General features: G+C 42.0%; 1 non-coding gene across 1 annotated transcript; it reads left to right on the plus strand.

Annotated features, from left to right (window-relative positions):
• Positions 1 to 3,705: 3,705 nt before the first annotated feature.
• Positions 3,706 to 3,782, plus strand: Trnad-guc (transfer RNA aspartic acid (anticodon GUC)). Its single transcript has one exon. It is a non-coding gene; the product is annotated as a tRNA-Asp (tRNA).
• Positions 3,783 to 19,942: the final 16,160 nt, after the last annotated feature.

Below are 19,942 nucleotides of genomic sequence, written 5' to 3' on the forward strand. Positions count from 1 at the left end.
TTTGTTTAAAACCTTTTTTAATTTTCTTCTCTATTGGAAATTCTTGTTATCCAGGCCTTAAGCCTCAGTTCTTCTGTGTCCAGTGTGTAGCTTTCAGCCGAGTATTTACGTAATATTTTCCTTTTTAAGTAAGGCCTTCAGCCGGATGTATCCCTTAAAGCAATTGTAATAACTTGTGTTCGGGCTTTTAGCCATATTGTTTTGAATCCTCTTTAAGGGGATGTCTGATTAAGTGTTTTTTTAGGAAAATAAAGTTTGTTGTTTTGTGCAACTGACAGTAACTGATTTTGACCCCTTTCCACAACCATAAGCTGATCCGCTCTGTACTGCGAAACCAGATTTCACTAGTGATTTGTTTACGTCTATTAAATGTACAAGAGTTCAGTGCCACGGTGTGTAAATGTCACTGCCTAAAATACCTGCTTCACAGGTGGTAAAAAAGGCACATAAGGTTATATAAACGCAATTTAGCCTTTATTGCTATCATGAATGAATTTTTTGAGGTTAATCGAGCTCAGTGTTGAGCAATTTGCTTTAAAGGATGAAAACATAAATTATTCCAGGTGGGGCTAAAAATTAGTTTTAGTTGAATTGAACTTTGCTTCTGAAATAACATAGAGTTGCCTATTGAGACAATGTTAATTTATGGCTTCCCACTATATTCTTCTCCTATTACAAAGATAAATGGAATATTGTCGCTACTAAAGAAATCTGATGCATTTCCATAAAAGAGAATATAAACAGTGTAATTGTAATATTATTTAATTTTATCTGTGGTATTTGTATGTCAGTTAAGTCAGAAATGTTTTCATGCCCCACTTTAGTTCAGTGTTTCCTGCAGTAACATCTCAGCACTGAATCAAGTGATGATAGTAATTGTAACTGTTATTATTATGAGTGGGATGCAATCTTGCTTTCTATGATGACTGGTTTGTGTATTAATGGTAACTACTGCTATCCACAACTTAGACTGCCCTGAATTCGTGTGTATCCAGTGTGCTATTCAAAGGGAGTCTTAATGAAAGTCACCACGACAACCAATATTCAATTTCCGTAAAGATAATGTTTCAAATTAATATGCCTAATTAGGCTGGCGACTGTTTATTGTTTCATTCGTATGAACTTTTCTACTTTCAGTATCCCCAAAGTAACGCCTGTTTAGTTTTTCTGTTAATAGCAATATCTACAAAATTACTGTCCGATACCCTTTTTTCCATTAGACAAACACACGGCCAAATACAAAATTCCTCCCATGGGGTAACACTAGTTAGTGTTATAACTTCCCCCCTTGTCATTTTTGAACAGTGTAGTCGTCAGTAGTAGCTAACATGTACTGCAGATATCAATTAGTCGTTCTCCGTTCTCATTTATACTATCCAAACCACATTCTCCCATGACAACTTGTTGTATTCCTTCCATGGCTACCGCATTCCAGTCTCTCAAGATTATTACAATATCATCTGCCTTTACACACTGAATTACACGTCCAAGTGTTTTATAGTATTTTAATACCTGCGGTTGTGGGTAAAAGACTTCAGGATGCACAAAGGCACTTGAGGATGCGTAAAGCAGTTTTCTTATCCGCATAGGCCTCAAGCTATACATTATACTGAATACTCAGCCAGATAACACGTGCAGTTCTCTAATACCTATAGCTGCGCTCTACCAAAACTACTAAGGTTCGGTACTTAGTGAATGGTAGAACTACCGGTAACAGTGTTAACGCTGGTAAGGAAAAGGGAATGACTGTAAGAGATAGAAAATGGGAGCCGCGACTTCTCCTCGTTTTGTTTGTTTGTTTGTTTCTTTGCTTTGCACATAATTAGAACCACGTGTCGATCAGCGTTAGTCCATTGTGTATTTTATATCCTTATAAAATATGAATTATATTTCATAAGCAGTATAAATTAGTTGATCGTTTAGCTTCTGCAATCTTTTGTAACCAAAGCACTACACTTTGAGGCAAGCACAGTTTACATGCACAAATATAAAAAATGTACGTAGCTGTTCTTATTTTGTGTGAAATGGAACATTCTTCGTGGTGATCAAATGCAAGAGTTTCTTGTTGTTATTGATGAATGCGATAGTTGTTTATGAATAACGTAAACATGTTTTACATAGGCTCCACGAAGCTGTGAAGTGGTGTTTGACACAGTTTTGTTTTGCCTTCCTCTTTTTACGTTTCTTTTGAGGAAACTGCGTTTTCTTGCGCTCTGTGGTAAATCTGTATGCACTTTTTTAAGCTTTTACTACAACAGCCGCGCGGGTTTAGCGAGCGGTCTCAAGCGCTGCAGTCATGGACTGTGCGGCTGGTCCCGGCGGAGGTTCGAGTCCTCCCTCGGGCATGGGTGTGTGTGTGTGTGTCCTTAGGATAATATAGATTAAGTAGTGTGTAAGCTTAGGGACTGATGACCTTAGCAGTTAATAAAGTCCCACACGATTTCACACACTTTTTTTTTTACTACAATATCCCTCTCTCACGTTACAAATCAACAGTTTTCTAATAAAATGTGAAATAAACATTGTTTCAATTTTACTGTAAATATCGTTTATTTTTAAGTAACAGTCAGGAGGATAACAAAGTCGAGGAAAAATGTTCCGTAAGTTACGTTTGTTCTTTATATATCCTTACTCAGTTTCTTCCGATTTCTAGGGGACTCTAGTAACACACTGATCATATACGCGAACAAAGCAATCGAAATGAGGTAACGCCCCATACGTATGCAACACACATAACGTACAAGTAACAGAGTTACGATCTTAATTGATCAAGGCTACTAGGAGAATTCTCGGAATCTGTGCTTACTTATGATAAGCTACCGTAGCCTACGGTAGTTTTATAGCTGTGGTGATCCCTAATAACATTTCTGTGTTGTGTGAACTAACGTTGGTAGAAAGTTCATTTCAGCTATATGATCCTTTCTCGTGTCGCAATTTTTAAAAACAGAAGTATATTTCTAAGCGTTCTAAACCGGACATAAAAGTAATTTATTACAATAACATGCATTTCTGAATTCTTCTCGACTTAGTCGCCATTGCCCCCCCCCCCCCGTTCCTCTCCCCCCTGCTCACGCCCCCTCCCCCCCCCCCCTCGCTCTCTCTCTCTCTCACTCTCTCTCTCTCTCTCTCTCTCTCTCTCTCCCTCCCCCCTCTCCCCTCCATTCTTCTCCCCTAGTTTCCGTTACAGCGCCCCGTGTCTCTCCATACCTACAGAAGTGCACGATCCGGCGCTGCGAGACACTCCCCCTAACCTCCCGCTGATGCCGCACCAGTCCCCCCTCCCCCCCCCCTCCCCCCCCCCCCCCCCCCCCCCGCCGTGCAATTTGAGACGGTCATGATCCGAGTCGCTTGCTCGACCATTATGCGGATGGCGCCAGTCGAATTAGAGGTTCACCTGCGGACCCTGTACGTGATGACGGGATAGCGGGCCGGCCAAAAGTCGCGCAGCAAGCCAAGAGCAGGTGCCTTTGTCTCCACACTGCCGGTGGTCTCAACCAGTCCTCAGCAAAATGTGTCGTCACGACGATGAACCAAATATACTAGGAAGTAAAAAAAGCTTTCGATACAGTTGCACACTGTCGTCTAATGAGCGAAATACGAGCTTACAGAACTTACATGCAACCGTCAGCTAGAGTGAATTTTCAGCAGACCAGTGGCAGGCACAGTAAATATGGTTTTACTTGTGGTTTGTAAGCAATGTATCCGCCCACGGTAGCTGAATGGTCAAAGTGACGGATTGTCAATCCTCTGGGCCCGGGTTCGATTCCCGGCTCGGTCGGGGAATTTTCTCCATCCAGGGACTGTGTGTTGTGCTGTCCTCATCATCATCCTATCATCTTCATCGACTGCAGGCCGCCGACGTGGCGTCGAATTGAATGACTGGCACCCGGCGAACCGTCTGCCCGACGGGGAGCCCTACCCACACGATTAAATAAAATGTAAGCCATGTTTCGTCCGTAAACGACTAATCTTGCACAGTGACACCGCACAAGCTTGCAGTTTTGGTAGTCTCCTGAACTGAGCGAAATGCGGAAAGGATTATACACCAGTTCGTTGAAATATAGGCATAGTACTCGCTGAACGCTCCTTCGACTGATGCCAGTAGCACATTCGAGTTGCCTTGTAATGACGCGTAGATTGTGTTAGTTGCATTTCTCAAATCATTTGTTTTTCTTTTTCGTTGGCATATGTTCAGACACACTTCCAGTTTTTTTTTTTAATTTTTTAGCACGATCAGTATACCTTTCAGCATGCAACAGCACCACTCCTCCAGCATTTCGCTTAAACGAAAATCATAGGCCCATCTCCGACTTTAGTATACATTGCGAAGGCCTAAAATGGTTCACGAGCAAGTTTTCTGATTGTCACAACAGCACAGACTAAAGTGACGGGCTTCAAGCACACAGGTGAACACACGAACCGTACCTCTGTTAACGTGTTTGCTGCTTTTGCCACAGCAGGGAAGGCGTGTTTGGGCCCTTTTTCTTCTAAGGACGACACGGTGTTTTGCAATTGCGTTTGATGAAATTCCGCACGTTACCTCGTTGAAGTCCTGGCCTTCAAAAACCAGGCGTGAGTCTTTCATATTCTCTCGGTCGCAAAGCGAAATCTATTATTCCTACAGAAGAAATGAACATGACCTTTTTGAAAGGAATTAGTTAAATTTTATGCTTGGATACGTTTGCGCAGGAGGCCACGGTTTTCGAGTTATTCAAGAAAAACGTACTAAAGCGACCTCGAAACACACCTCTACCCCCACACTCACCCCTCACCAGTCAGGATGTCTAATATGTTGTTTATGGAACTCCCTGCTACCAATTTACAAAAATTTTCGACTACACGAACTACTTCCCATATTCCACCTCTTTTGGTCTCTATTGATTGGGCTACTACGCCACCAGCATAGTCGGCTATTTCGTTAACATTATTAATTTAAATGTGCCCGGGAGGTTAATGAAAGTAAAACGACTTTTACAAACATTGCACTGAAACTAATTAAGTTGATAATTCCATCCAAACTTTACTGCTACAATCACAGTACTTTCGTGGTCAGAAGGCCTCACGAATACAACTATGTAAATTTTTGAAACTTCCTGGCAGATTGAAACTGCGTGACGGACCGAGACTCGAACTCGGGACCAATGCCTTTCGCGGGCAAGTGCTCTACCATCTGAGCTACCCAAGCACGACTCACGACCAGTCCTCACAGCTTTAATTCCGCCAGTACCTCGTCTCCTACCTTAGGATGGTAGAGCACTTGCCCGCGAAAGGCAAAGGTCCCGAGTTAGAGTTTCGGTCCGGCAGACAGTTTTAATCTGCAGAGTGTAAATTTCATTATGTAAATTTTTGTTTTACGCTGTTAAAATTCACAACGTTGTTAGAGCAAATTTACAGAAAGCCGAAAAAGGCCGCATGGTAGCAGGGAGTGCCATCAACAACATACCAGAAATCCTGACCGGTGAGGGATGAGTGTGGGGGTGGAGGTGCGTTTCAAGGTCTCTTTGGACTTTTTCTTGAGTAACTCGAAAACTGCGGCCTGTAGCGAAAACGTATCCTAGTATAACATTTAGCTACATTTAATTTGCTACAAAAAGATCCCATTCATTTTTTCTGTAGAGAGCGAGGTAATATGAAAATCTCGCGGCTTTTTTTTTTATTCCAAAAATGACATTGCACGGTGCATTAAACGACATCAGTTGGGACAGCTGAATCACCCAAATAGGTCCATTGCAAAAATTGGTTTCTGTACAGCGAATTTTGGGGAACTGGTTTAAAAAACTTATTTCAAAGTTCCAGTGAAATCTTTACAAGTTTACTCCCAGAGCAACTTCGCTGCGCCTACGTGGCACAAGTTGCCTGCCTGTCAGAACCGAGGAAGTTCTGTCCATAGAAGCTGCGGACAAGAGACGCCTTGAGCCCTCTGCTGAAATTGCTAGCGATTTCACGCCATCGGCTGTAGCCAATAGCGTGCGTGGGATGCAGGTCACGTGCGTGGACTCGGGAGGATTCTGCAGTGCAGAACACACTTGCCTCTCTTGTGATCCAGACCTCGAGCAGAACAGACGTCTGTCTTGAGAGGCAGAGCCTCCGGCTCTGCGTTCCATGAACGGTCCCTGAGATCAATTAACATGAACCACCTCCCCTTCCGTTGCCCACTTATTTAGTTGTTCGACCTCCTAGACTGGCCTACACCTGGTAACGTCCGACTCTAGGCGCGCCCCTTGTATACCGTACAGTAAAATATATTCTCTTTATTTTGCCTAATTTGCCATGTGAGGGTGTGGGTGTTATTCTGTCAGCAATAAATATCTTCTGGAGTCGTCCACCGTAAGGAAATGACACAAAAATTCACAAAATTTCTACATAACTAGTGGGATACTTGGGTACTGGAGTAGTGCTTGTTAGTGTAAGAAAAACATGAAACTAACGAAAATTATTATTTATTTTGCAAAAATTCTGAAAAATCACAATGGCACTTTTAATTATGAACTGAACACGTTATTTCCGGGTTCTTTTCGGAATGTGAAGTTACCTCTTAAGGATAGGATTAGCTAATGAGATTTCTATACAAAGTTTAACATTGTTATTGACTTGGCAGAATGGCTGAGAGCCTCGCCTACTCAACTTGAACAATTATCCGTTAAAATGTATCTAGGTACGGTCGAGGCTGTCGCGTGTGAAATGCAGTGAAGTGTACTGTTGTGGAAGAAATATGGGGCTCGCAATAGCCGTAGCGCACAATACCATAAGACGCGATGACTTCTGTCTGCGCCGCTCGCTGCTGACAAGATAACTCTCGTTCTATCTGGATTGACCTTCGCCAATCAAACTCTCCCTACGCCTTGATGAAGTCAAGGACTCCTATTTGCTGCTAGTCTAACTATTGGCGTGGTACACTGGTCAGGTAACCAGTCCACCGTGATGCCACTCAAAAATTCGCTTGCAGGCGTTTAACTATAACTCTGTCCGTTCACACCGCACAATAACTGTGGCGGCCAACTCAGTGAACAACGCTTAATCGCATGGACTCAATATAGAGTTGCACTTCGATTCACTCTCGACAGAGGTGCTCTCCCAGTGAAGTACCGAGGACCGACTCGTTCCTCGCTCTTTGAGTACACGTACGAGCGCGCACACTCTCATGACGTGTCCTCGCTCCAAGAGCGACAACGGAACAGCCCCTCTCCACGTCAGACGTGAATGGGTATATCTTTCGGTCTCTTCCATTACTCCTTCAGCTCGAGGTGTCACGAATATCTTCTGCCAATCAGCATTGCTCCTCTAAAACGGGAGAATGATGTTTTGTTTAAGGCGACCAATCCGGATATCTGTAGCATTGGCGTTTGGTGTTTGCTGTCTCCCTGTGAAAATCTCTGAAACTGCGTGTTGTGTTGTAAAGAATGCGTAGGCTGGGCGCTCCCACACAATGTAGCGGAACTTGCTTTTAAGCCGAACACGAGGTCGTTCTTCCTTCCACTCGGGCAAACGCTGTCAGCTCCACGGTCGGCCGCTGACCGACGTAGATAGCTCCCTGTGAAAACCTCTGAAGGGACCAGCGTCCTGGCGTGTGGTGTTTGACTCTCCCGAACTAAAAGCTTTTGTGACTGTCATGTCTTGAATGTGTGTGTACGCCAACCTCGAGTATTTCAACCACGGTGCGCTTAGTTGTTATTTGCATATCGTTTACATGAATTCATACAACATTGACTTCATCTTATCGAGTTTGGGTTCGAAGGAAGCGTCTTGATGTGCGGAATATGATTGTGAGGGCGGAATATGTAAGGTCAGGAGACCACGACGCCTTACCGCTGTTCTATCATTTAACGGCAGCCCTTGATGGCCACTTACAATCCCTGACCACCCGACCTCTGTACATTGTCGTTGTAACCAGAATCCTTCAATCTTCTTCCCGCTTCCCTGTCCATGCACAGTCTGTTTATTTGACAGCTGTAAACAAAAACCGGACAAGTGTGATTAGCATCCGTGCTCTTAGGTTCCGAACAAAATTATGTACATAGACAATAACAATAACTTGTAGTAGGTCCGTGGACTGGTGTAAGCCTTTCTATTGGACGCCACTTCGTCGCCTTGCGTCCCCCTAACATATCCGGGAAAGCGTACCTGCAGTTTGACGTGGAATCCGCTTTGTTGTTTGTGGCAGCTCTTCGCATCGTCGAGAGGTGAAAGAACGAAGTGCCAAAAATCCGTTGCCCGACTGAGTTTCTATACCGTGACTTCTTGGTTTTGCTGCCCGTGCATTACAATAAGACCACCACGCCCAGTATTCGTATAGACCATGGGCGGGCAAACGTTGCACGCGGCTCATGAGCGCACAGCGCTGCACGTGTGCTGCTCGCGTGCAGGCGTCGACCGGGGCTGTGGCGACAGCCAGCAGGTTGCGGCAGTGTAGTGCCAGGCTAAGCTGCGGACGTTGATGCGAAGCGAGCACTATGTAGTGAACGTTGTATTTCAAGAAACGGAGAAGTGGAGATTTGCTATCTTTTAAAAAGTAATCATTTTTTCTTTGTGCAAAAACGTGAAAATTCGAAATGTTTAATATGTGGCAGTATTCTCGCCGGTCAACGAAAGTTTAGTATTGAAGGCCATTATAATAAATTTCACAAGGACGAGTACAATTTATTGTCGGATTCTGAGCGGATGGGGAATTGACTGAGCTTAAGAAGAGCGATCTGACGATACCAGATGAATCGGTCGTAGTTGGCCGGCCGTAGTGGCCGAGCGGTTCTAGGCACTACAGTCTGGAACCGCGCGACCGCTATGGTCACAGGTTCGAATCCTGCCTCAGGCATGGATGTGTGTGATGTCCTTAGGTTAGTTAGGTTTAAGTAGTTCTAAGTTCTAGGGGACTGATGACCACAGCAGTTAAGTCCCATAGTGCTCAGAGCCATTTGAATTTGTCGTAGTTGCTGTTGTCACGAGAGATCTGCGACTTTCTCTCGTCAAGTCTCTCATCTAACTGACTTAAAATTTTATGGAGCACTGTTTTCAAGTTTTCAGGACGACAACAATAATAGCCCAGCGGTATGTGCAAGAGCTAACATCAGTGATGAAAATTTACGTAACTGTTTGTGTTTGTCTGTATGTAGATATTTTGTTCCAGATATTAAACGTATTGTAAACTCCACCTGTGATAATTAAATAAAGCGTATCGTAGGTAATAGGTACTCTTTCAAACCATGATTTCTTTCAAGCACTCCTACTAATCTTATTCATTCACTCAATAAAGCAAGCTAGGAAACAAAACGCATTGCACAGGAAGGAGCGGACAGAAGGTATGGTGGGGATGGGAGATAAGCGGGTGGCCTGCTTGCCCCTGTGTGCACGCGGAACACCTGTTAACTGCACGCGTGCAAGTGCACCGCACATGTGCAGAATTCCTGCCCGCCCCTGGTATAGACAGTTCATCTACAGGTTTTGTTGAGTGAGTTTGGGGGGATCAAAACATATGACATTTAGGGCTGTGTCTTCTGATTCCATTGATTTAGAAATTTAAATTACTTACATCGCCAAGAGACTATAGAGCTTAGTATTGACATAAATTTCGACTTCCTGAGAAAAACGCGTCTTAACTGTCGGACAGACAGACAAAGCGATCATGTAAGGCAGGGTTTCCCAAACTGTGTTCCGCGGAAAACTAGTGTTCCGCGCGAAGGGAATAAGTGCTCCGCGAAAACCGATTAATAACATGGCGTGTTTTTAGGTTTCCATACCTAAGTCCCTAAAAACGGAACCGTTATAGAATCGTTTTGTTGCCTGTCTGTCTGTCTGTCTGTCTATAGGATTGTTAAGCAGGAACGGGTAGACGTACCAAGTTCAAATTTATGTCACACACTAAGGTCTATGGTCCCTTGGTAGTGGAAAACATATATAATTCTAAGTCAATGCAATCAAAAAATACAGCCATTTGTAAATATTTTTAAACTCGCAAACTCAATCATCAAAACCTATGGGATACTTCCCGTTGACCTAGAACCATAAAATTTGACAAGAAGCTAAGTTTTACAGAAAAAGTAAAGAAAAAATCCGAATATTCTTAATTTGTAATTATATCGCACGAAAAAAATATTTTTTGCCGTGTTTTATTAGTCTCCGTCTGTTAACACCCCATTTTCTCAGGAACGGTTAGACGTATCAAGTACAAATTTGTATCACACACTGAAGTCTATGCTACCTTTTAGGATAAAAAAATTGAAGCTTCTATGTCAATGCAGTTAAATGATACGGCCACTTAAGTCAGGTATTTTGATACCCGCAAATTCACGCGTCAAAACATGTAGGGCACTTCACTTTCACCTGGAATCATGAAATTTGGCAAGAAGCGATGTTTCACAGTACAAGATCGGAAAATTGTTAAATTGCAATTTCATCACATAAAAACTGAAGAGAAGAAACTGCAAAAAGGTGGGAATTTAACGAGATGGGACCTGGATAAACTGACTAAACCAGAGGTTGTACAGAGTTTCAGGGAGAGCATAAGGGAAGAATTGACAAGAATGGGGGAAAGAAATACATTAGAAGAAGAATGGGTAGCTTTGAGGGATGAAGTGGTGAAGGCAGCAGAGGATCAAGTAGGTAAAAAGACGAGGGCTAGTAGAATTCCTTGGGTAACAGAAGAAATATTGAATTTAATTGATGAAAGGAGAAAATATAAAAATTCAGTAAATGAAGCACGCAAAAAGGAATACAAACGTCTGAAAAATGAGATCGACAGGAAGTGCAAAATGGCTAAGCACGGATGGCTAGAGGACAAATGTAAGGATGTAGAAGTTTATCTCACAAGGGGTAAGATAGATACTGCCTACAGGAAAATTAAAGAGGCCTTTCGAGAAAAGAGAGCCGCTTGTATGAATATCAAGAGCTCAGATGGAAACCCAGTTCTAAGCAAAGAAGGGAAAGCAGAAAGGTGGAAGGAGTATATAGAGGGTCTATACAGGGGCGATGTTCTTGAGGACAATATTATGGAAATGGAAGAGGATATAGATGAAGATGAAATGGGAGATATGATACTGCTTGAAGAGTTTGACAGACCTGAGACGTGAGTCGCAACAAAGCTCCGGGAGTAGACAACATTCCATTAGAACTACTGACAGCCTTGGGAGAGCCAGTCCTGACAAAATTCTACCATCTGGTGAGCAAGATGTATGAGACAGGCGAAATACCCTCAGACCTCAAGAAGAATATGTTGTTGTTGTTGTGGTCTTCAGTCCTGAGACTGGTTTGATGCAGCTCTACATGCTAATCTATCCTGTGCAAGCTCCTTCATTTCTCAGTACCTTCTGCAACCTACATCCTTCTGAATCTGCTTTGTGTATTCGTCTCTTGGTCTCCCTCTACGATTTTTACCCTCCTTGATGCCTCAGGACATGTCCTACCAACCGAACCCTTCTTCTAGTCAAGTTGTGCCACAAACTTCTCTTCTCCCCAATCCTATTCAATACCTCCTCATGAGCTACGTGATCTACCCATCTAATCTTCAGCATTCTTCTGTAGCACCACATTTCGAAAACTTCTATTCTCTTCTTGTCTAAACTATTTATCGTCCATGTTTCACTTCCATACATGGCTACACTTCATACAAATACTTTCAGAAACGACTTCCTGACACTTAAATCTATACTCGATGTTAACAAATTTCTCTTCTTCAGAAACGCTTTCCTTGCCATTGCCAGTCTATATTTTATATCCTCTCTATTTCGACCATCATCAGTTATTTTGCTCCCCAAATAGCAAAACTCCTTTACTACTTTAAGTGTCTCATTTCCTAATCTAATACCCTCAGCATCACACGACTTAATTCGACTACATTCCATTATCCTCGTTTTGCTTTTGTTGATGTTCATCTTATATCCTCCTTTCAAGACACTGTCCATTCCGTTCAACTGCTCTGTAGGTGGTGATTAAAACGTTCGTCTATTTGACTGTTTTGTTGTTCAAATTTCGTATCTATTTTCGCATCCAGTGTGCGTGAAAGTTCTGCTGACATTAATTTAAACTCGTCGCGTAGTTGTGTTGCGTTTTCAGAGCATTGTTTAGCGACTGCACTAATTTCATCTCTAAGTAATTTCGTTGTTGCTGCATGTGTATTACTTAATTCTTGTGCAACAGATCTAATTTCTTTACTACTGTTCCTAGCACAAGCCTTAATTTCCTCACGTAATTGTTCTTTAGTATCGTGACATTGCACGGCAACGGCTGTAATCTGTTCACTAAGTTGTTTGTTCTGTTCATTTAAGTTGTCGTGTTCTTCATTCAACTGTTTGAAATTTTCATTAAGGTTGTCTTGTTTTTCATTAAATTGTTTGAAATTGTCGTCTTGTTTTTCATTAAGTTGTTTGTACGATTGATTAATTTGTAGCAATAATGCCATAACTTGATCCATGCCAATATTACCTACTCTGTGCTGTGTGATGATGTATCTGCATTTGTCGCGCTTTGTGTAACCATTTGGTCATTTTCTGATTCTTGAAAAAGTTCGCCAATTGGATGTGCACTGTTGGTCACTACACCGGAATGAAATAAATCTGACGTATTTTGACTACATTGTTCATCTTCGTGAAAAAAATTTATCTGTTCACAATTCAAATTTTGCAAACCGGGTGTGTCAAACTGGGAAGCGTTCGTTGAATCGGAACGTGCCGCGTCATCAATTGTTAAACTTACTGTGGACATAATTGAATTTGTTTGCCCATCATTAGAATTAAAATCATTACTAGTGATCGGCAGGCACTGATTATCTGTAATTAGAGGATTATCACTATTACACTGAGTGTCGCAAGAATTATCGGTCAAATTATTAGAGTCGGCTATTTCACTCATTGCACATCGCGATGTACTGTTAACAGTTTTTCGCGGCATTTTCACTAATCAAAATTAAGCACAAAATGAAACAAAGTCAAAGCAATAATGGAACAAATACAATTACAACAAAGAGCAATAAATTGCCGATGATCTGTGAAAGAAAGAGTGACAAATTAGTAAATGCGTTGCGCCAGATGCAAACTACGTATAAGTAAATAAGAGCAGATATATGACTACTTCTCAGAGATTCACAAAGAAATATGATCCTGGCCGGTTGTCGCCAAGTGTAACCTCCCCACAGAACAAAATAATTTAAATAACATGAGTATGATTCTGATTCAGTGTAACCTCCCTACAAAATTCTTTTCACATTAACCTCCACACAAAATTCTTTCTGATTTAATCTAAGCTCAAAATTCATTCACATTTAGCGTAACCTCAAAACAGAAAAATTCCTAAACCTCTCAACAGTAAAAATTATAATTCTGTCGTTCACATTCAGTGTAACGTCCCAATAAAAAAATAAATTCAGTAATCTGGTAATAAAACAATGTAACTAACCTCTCAATTAAATTGTCACTCAAATATGACATTTCAGTAATTCACTGTGAATTTAACCTGGTAAATTTTGGACGACAGCAGTGCTGCGTCATGGCCCTGAAAGATCATTCTGAATAAAAAAAGAAAAAATTCTTACCTCCATGAAGTCGCCGGATATATCTGCTCTTACAATAAATTTTTCGGCACAGCTCTGTGCAATGCTGGCCGACCTATCTGTCATTTATGAAAGGAAGCAACTGATTTTTCTATTGCAATAATCGGGATGATCATGGATGGGACAAATTAGTAAATTCTTTAAATTGAAAAGAATGATTGTTAAAAGTTACTTTTTATGAGAAAGATTATTATTACGAGATTTTTATAACATTTACATGCGACTTACGTTAATACTCAGGCTCCGACATCGCTGCACCGCGACTGGGCCAGCCAACACGATACACCATACCATACCAGACCAGAGCAGACTCCAGACTAGCAACAACTTACTGCTACAGCTACACAGTTCCCACTGCAGTCAATACTGCTCTCTGGTCAGAGATTTTCTTATACCTTGCACATTGCAGGAACAATACACCTCTTACAGTGTAGCCATGTATTTCCTGAAACATGGACGATAAGTAGTTTGGACAAGAAGAGAATAGAAGATTTAGAAATGTGGTGCTACAGAAGAATGCTGAAGATTAGATGGGTAGATCACATAAATAATGAGGAGATATTGAACAGAATTGGGAAGAAGAGAAATTTGTGGCACAACTAGAATAGAAGAAGGGATCGGTTGGTAGGACATGTTCTGAGGCATCAAGGGATCACCAATTTAGTATTGGAGGGCAGGGTGGAGGGTAAAAATCGTAGAGGGAGACCAAGAGATGAATATACTAAGCAGATTCAGAAGGATGTAGCCTGTAGTACGTACTGGGAGATGAAGCAGCTTGCACAGGATAGAGTAGCAAGGAGAGCTGCATCAAACCTGTCTCAGGACTGAAGACCACGACAACAGCAGCAGATACACTCCGCGCCAGATATCTGAAAGCACGGGTGACGTCACAGAGGTGACAGTTGCGGAATTCGGAGCAAGCGTATGCACGCCGAACTGAAAACACTGACTGCGATAGGCTGACCAAACCTCTCGGCATTCACATAAATGTCCCGGTGTCTCGAGACAATCACTCTGGACACGTAAATCTCCCGGTTTTAATCGAGAAACAAAATGCGTGCAGTAATATTTCTTACTTAATTAAAAATTATCGGAATTAGATTGCCGGCCGAAGTGGCCGTGCGGTTAAAGGCGCTGCAGTCTGGAACCGCGAGACCGCTACGGTGGCAGGTTCGAATCCTGCCTCGGGCATGGATGTTTGTGATTCCTTAGGTTAGTTAGGTTTAATTAGTTCTAAGTTCTAGGGGACTAATGACCTCAGCAGTTGAGTCCCATAGTGCTCAGAGCCATTTGAACCATTTGGAATTAGATTCCCTAGTAATAGGACTTTAGAGAAATGTATTTCACAAATTTACCGTATTAATAATGAAATACCTTCTTTCTAACGAGGAACTGCTAAAATCAATCAATTCATTATTCTGATAAATAGTACTATGGTAAGTCTTAGGATAAAATATTTACTTTGTGTCTTACTACAGATTAGTAATATTTACATTTCCCATCCCAATTCACAAATTGAAGATACTTTCTTCAAGTGTAGCATAATCATGGTCCTATTACCAGATTCAAATATCTTGTTACCTGAAAAGAAAAATAAGAGTAAGACGTAACTGCAGTAATGGAGTATAAACTATAAAGAAAACTGTCCTGGTTTTTTCTCTTTGAAATCTGATTAGCTTAGAATGCGAGCACTTACCCTCAGTCATTATCAGGTAACACAGCTAGTCTTTCCAGTCCACCATCATCTTCAGAGCTGGAATCACAGTAATCAGTTCCGCTATCACTGTCTGCACCACCTAAATCTATGATTATTTTATCTGTTTCACTGTCGATAAATATTTCTTTCTGCATGTATTCCGGCTCAATTTTTTTTAACATGTTCGCACAACGGAATCCAGTCTTCTTTACTCGTGGATTTAAATTTCTCCTCACACAAATTTTTCACAGACGTTACATTGCAGAGAACGTTCCTAGAAGCTACCCAGCCTTTTGCAATCGACCAAATATTTTCTATTGTATTTAATTCTGGATGGTAATGAGGAAGGCGTAAAGCAACGTGACGAGCAGTTTCAAGGATATATGGGGTACACGGAAGGGGCCTCCTCGAAGAGCGCAACAAAGGGATAAATACGACACGACATGTCATCATCAGCGATCGGGCATACCCTGGGCAATGCTGTGAGTAATTCCTGTGGCAGATCCTTCCACCACCAGAACATTACACCAATATGTTATGTTCTGGACACGTATAAATAAATAAATAAATCGACGGAATGCTCGACGGTCGTTGCCTTGGTTCTTCGAACGAGCTCATAGAGAACGGGCTTCAACATGTCATCCGAGAATGGGATACGTTCCTTTGTTAGCCACTTTCTGATATCTTTAGTTGAGTGAGGTGTTGGAGCTTTGTTCATTTTAACATTGTGGTGGTGGTGGTTAGTGTTTAACGTCCCGTCGACAACGAGGTCATTAGAGACGGAGCGCAAGCTCGGGTTAGGGAAGGATTGGGAAGGGAATCGGCCGTGCCCGTTCAAAGGAACCATCCCGGCATTTGCCTGAAACGATTTAGGGAAATCACAGAAAACCTAAATCAGGATGGCCGGAGACGGAATTGAGCCGTCGTCCTCCCGAATGCGAGGCCGGTGTTTAACATTGTGATATGGTGCATTGTCGAGAACTATTACAGAGTTAGATTTTAAATTGGGAATCAGCTTTTCTGTCAACCACTTCTCATAATTTTGTTGGTTCATTTGGTTGTGGCAATCTCTCATTGCTTGATTTGACTTCCACATAACAAGCGCATTAGGAATATAGCCATTTTCGCCGCCTGCATGTGTTATTATTAGGCGTTGTCCCTTTGATATCGGTTTGAGGAGACCGTGAGCAGTATTATCACTCCATGATTTCCTAGTTAAATGTGACGATAAAATAAAAGTTTCATCAACGTAAACAAAGTCTCTGTTTTCTTCTCTACATTTTTTATTTGCTTCAAATACGATATTCTTTTTTCTCTAATATCGTTTCTCTCTAACAGTATCAGCCTACTTGATTTTGTTTTATTTCCAGCGGAAAGCGAATTTCTTTAGTAGCCGCCTAACACTAGTGTTGCTACCTTGAAAGTCTACTGCTTCTTTCAACTTCTGTTTAATTCCTCCCACTGTCGGCACACGTTTTTCAGCCAGATAAAAGTTGTAAACAATTCTTCTAACAACGGCCTCATCAAAACTGTCAACATCTACGGGGTTAGCCAGTGAAACGGGTAGATTGGAGATGGCTTTGACAACTGGAATGTGAGTGGTGGGGGTAATGGTGGCCGGCTCCGTTCTACCTGCATGTCCCGCCATTTAGTTGCGATGGATCATTGGACGGGTGAATATTGCGGCTAGGCGGTTAAAGCGTATTATACGAATGGTGAGAGTTTGGTGAAAACGCGACGTGCTTTTGGACGCCACTTCAACATACCGCGCAACAGGCCTGTTCCCTCGGATAACGCAATTCGTTCGTGGATAAACAGTCTTGAACAAACTGGATCAACGTCTAAAAAACTAGGTGGGAGTGCAAAATCCGTTCGAACATCGCCGCTGTTCAACAGGCAATGCTCAGAAGTCCACGCCGATCTGCCAAACAATATGCTCTACGTCTTGGAATAAGTAACACTTCAGTGAGAAGGATTCTTCGTCAAGATTTACATTTTCACCCATACAAAATACAGATTGTGCAACCTCTCAAACCAAGTGACTATCAGAAAAGATTACAATTTTGTGAGGAAATGGCCAGAAGACTTGAAGAAAATTACGACCAAGTAAACCACTTGTGGATGAGCGATGAGGCGCATTTCCACCTCTCTGGTTTTGTTAACAAACAAAACTTCAGGTACTGGTCGGAGGAAAACCCTGGCGCACTTCATGAAACGCCTCTTCATGGTCAAAAAGTGACGGTTTGGTGCGCAATGTCGGCAAGAGGAATCATAGGCCCATTTTTCTTCGAGGATATCAATGGAAGTGCTGTGACTGTGAACTCTATGCATTACGTTCCAATGATCCAGAACTTTCTTACGCCAGAACTCGCCCATTTTCCAGCGAATGAACACACGATGCTCCAACAAGATGGGGCAACAAGGCACACTGCAAGAGTTGCCATTAATGCTGTGAATGCTTTGTTTCCAGGAGGCATCATTTCCCGAGACGGGGATATGCCTTGGCCCCCTCGCTCTCCCGATTTGACAACCAGAGACGTTTTTCTGTGGGGTTACTTAAAAACAAAAGTTTTTCAGAACGATTCACCCAGAACTATCCCAGCCCTAAAACAACGAATTCGGGACGAAATTAAAGGAATACCAGTCAATATGCTGCAAAAGGTCATGGGAAACTTCCAGGCCCGGCTGCAGAAGTGCATAGGTTCCAATGGAGGACATTTGGCAGATGCTATATTTAAAAAATAATTTTTTCACTTATTGTACAGTAAATGGATACCTTTGTACTTTATATTTATAACCATTAAATTAAAAAAATAATTTTTCTTTAAGAATTAGTTACCTATTTAAATCTTCCCGTTTCACTGGCTAACCCTGTATAGTTCTTTTGCGTTTACGTTTTTTATCCGAAGTTTCAAATTTCCTTTTCCCGAGATATTCCGATAGCTTGCCTTCCCTTTTAATTTTCCGGATAGTGCTACACGAAACGCCTGTGACCCCTTCAGCTCTCGACTGAGCTTGCTCCACCCGGAATGTCCATCCCATGAGAGGACTGAGCCTCCATAAACATTAAAACGTTATGTATAATCTCCCGTGACTGACTATTCAGTTTTCTGCCTTTTAGTTTTGAAGTAATAATAGACGTCATATTCAGTATGAAGTCACTCCGCACTAGTAATATAAATACCGAAAAAGAACACGAAAGTGGAACTTGTACTGCACTCACAACGGACACATGTGGCACACTGAGGGCAGCCGAATGTATTTGGGCAGATCTGTACACTTTGAAACGTCCCATTTGAACAATTATACATGACTGTGCTTAAACTGACACACAATATTTTTAGCGCAACGCAATCTGACTTTCAAAAATCCGTACAAAAAAATGGCCCTGACTAACATTAACCTATACGTTTCACAAATCACTTACCTCACAAAAATCTTCGTTACTCGAACTACTGCAATACAGCGAGCGCCACTACTGCCAGCTAAATAAAAGATTCAAACTACTGAAGGCACTAACTGCTGATAGGCACAGTTAGCAAAAGAAAGATTTTGATAGAGAACAGACAATGTATTTACCTTAATATTGTTCAAAAGTCATATTATATATATCAGTTCATGACATCCAGTCTTACAAATGTACTGTTTCTGATGGACCCACGTCCAGATCACCCACTCTTAAAAATCCGCCATCTCACTTCCCCACATCCACCACTGCTGGCGGTTTACCTCCAACTGCGCAGCGCTACGTGCTGTTAACAGCCAACAGCCCAACACTACAATGGCAGACAACAATGCAAACTAGCCACACACTGCACACAGCACAGCCAGTGATTTTCATACAAAGCGCTACGTGGCGTTACCAATAAAAAAACCTAAACAGCCTACTTACATAGCCCCCATGCTCCCCACAAAAAATTTTACAAATTGTTCTGGGCAATGGCCAATACAGATTTGAAAAATTTTTCATAATTATAATTACAATAACAAAGAAATCAAATGCACACACTTATTGAGACAATGTTGGTCAAAAGCTAAAATTTTCTCACAGTCCATAAAGACAGTCCTGATTGTTCATCACAGTAAAATAGCAGTGTTTTTCTCAATGTCTGAGCAGTAAAAGAAAATGCACACGGAAGTAGTGGATTTCCATGTAGTCTTGACGAAGTAGTGTTGTCCTTCCAATTGAAAGACAGTGCTGACTCTTGGCATGCAGACAGGTAATGGGCCACAACAGAGAAAACCCACAGCAGAGTCAGGCAAAGTTTTGAAGAATATTGATAGGTAGGTCATCACAGAGCAGACCCACTGTAGTCCTGGTAAAGATTATGGTATTGGTGGATCACCAGAGGTGCAGACCCACTGCAGTCCTTGTAGCAATAATGGTACTGGTGGGCCATCAAAGATGCAGATCCACTGTAGTCCATTTAGAGACGGCCAGCAGCCATCTGTTGCGACTGTGCAGGTGCACAATCACCATTGCAGAGTCTTGCGGGGAGTATAGCAAGTCCATAAACCACCACTTGTGCACTCACAAAGTTCTTTTTAATTGTCCTTAGAACCAGCAATGCTGTTAGCCAGTCCCTTGCTGAATTATTAACAAACGTGCAAACACTATCAGTCCCTACGTCTCGCAATTGTCCATATACTATGACCAACAGAAACGTGTGCAGTGAAATGTAACTTACAAGTTACTTACTTTGATGAACTGG

This window comes from Schistocerca serialis, chromosome 8, assembly GCF_023864345.2.
Source record: "Schistocerca serialis cubense isolate TAMUIC-IGC-003099 chromosome 8, iqSchSeri2.2, whole genome shotgun sequence".
Lineage (NCBI taxonomy): Eukaryota > Metazoa > Arthropoda > Insecta > Orthoptera > Acrididae > Schistocerca > Schistocerca serialis.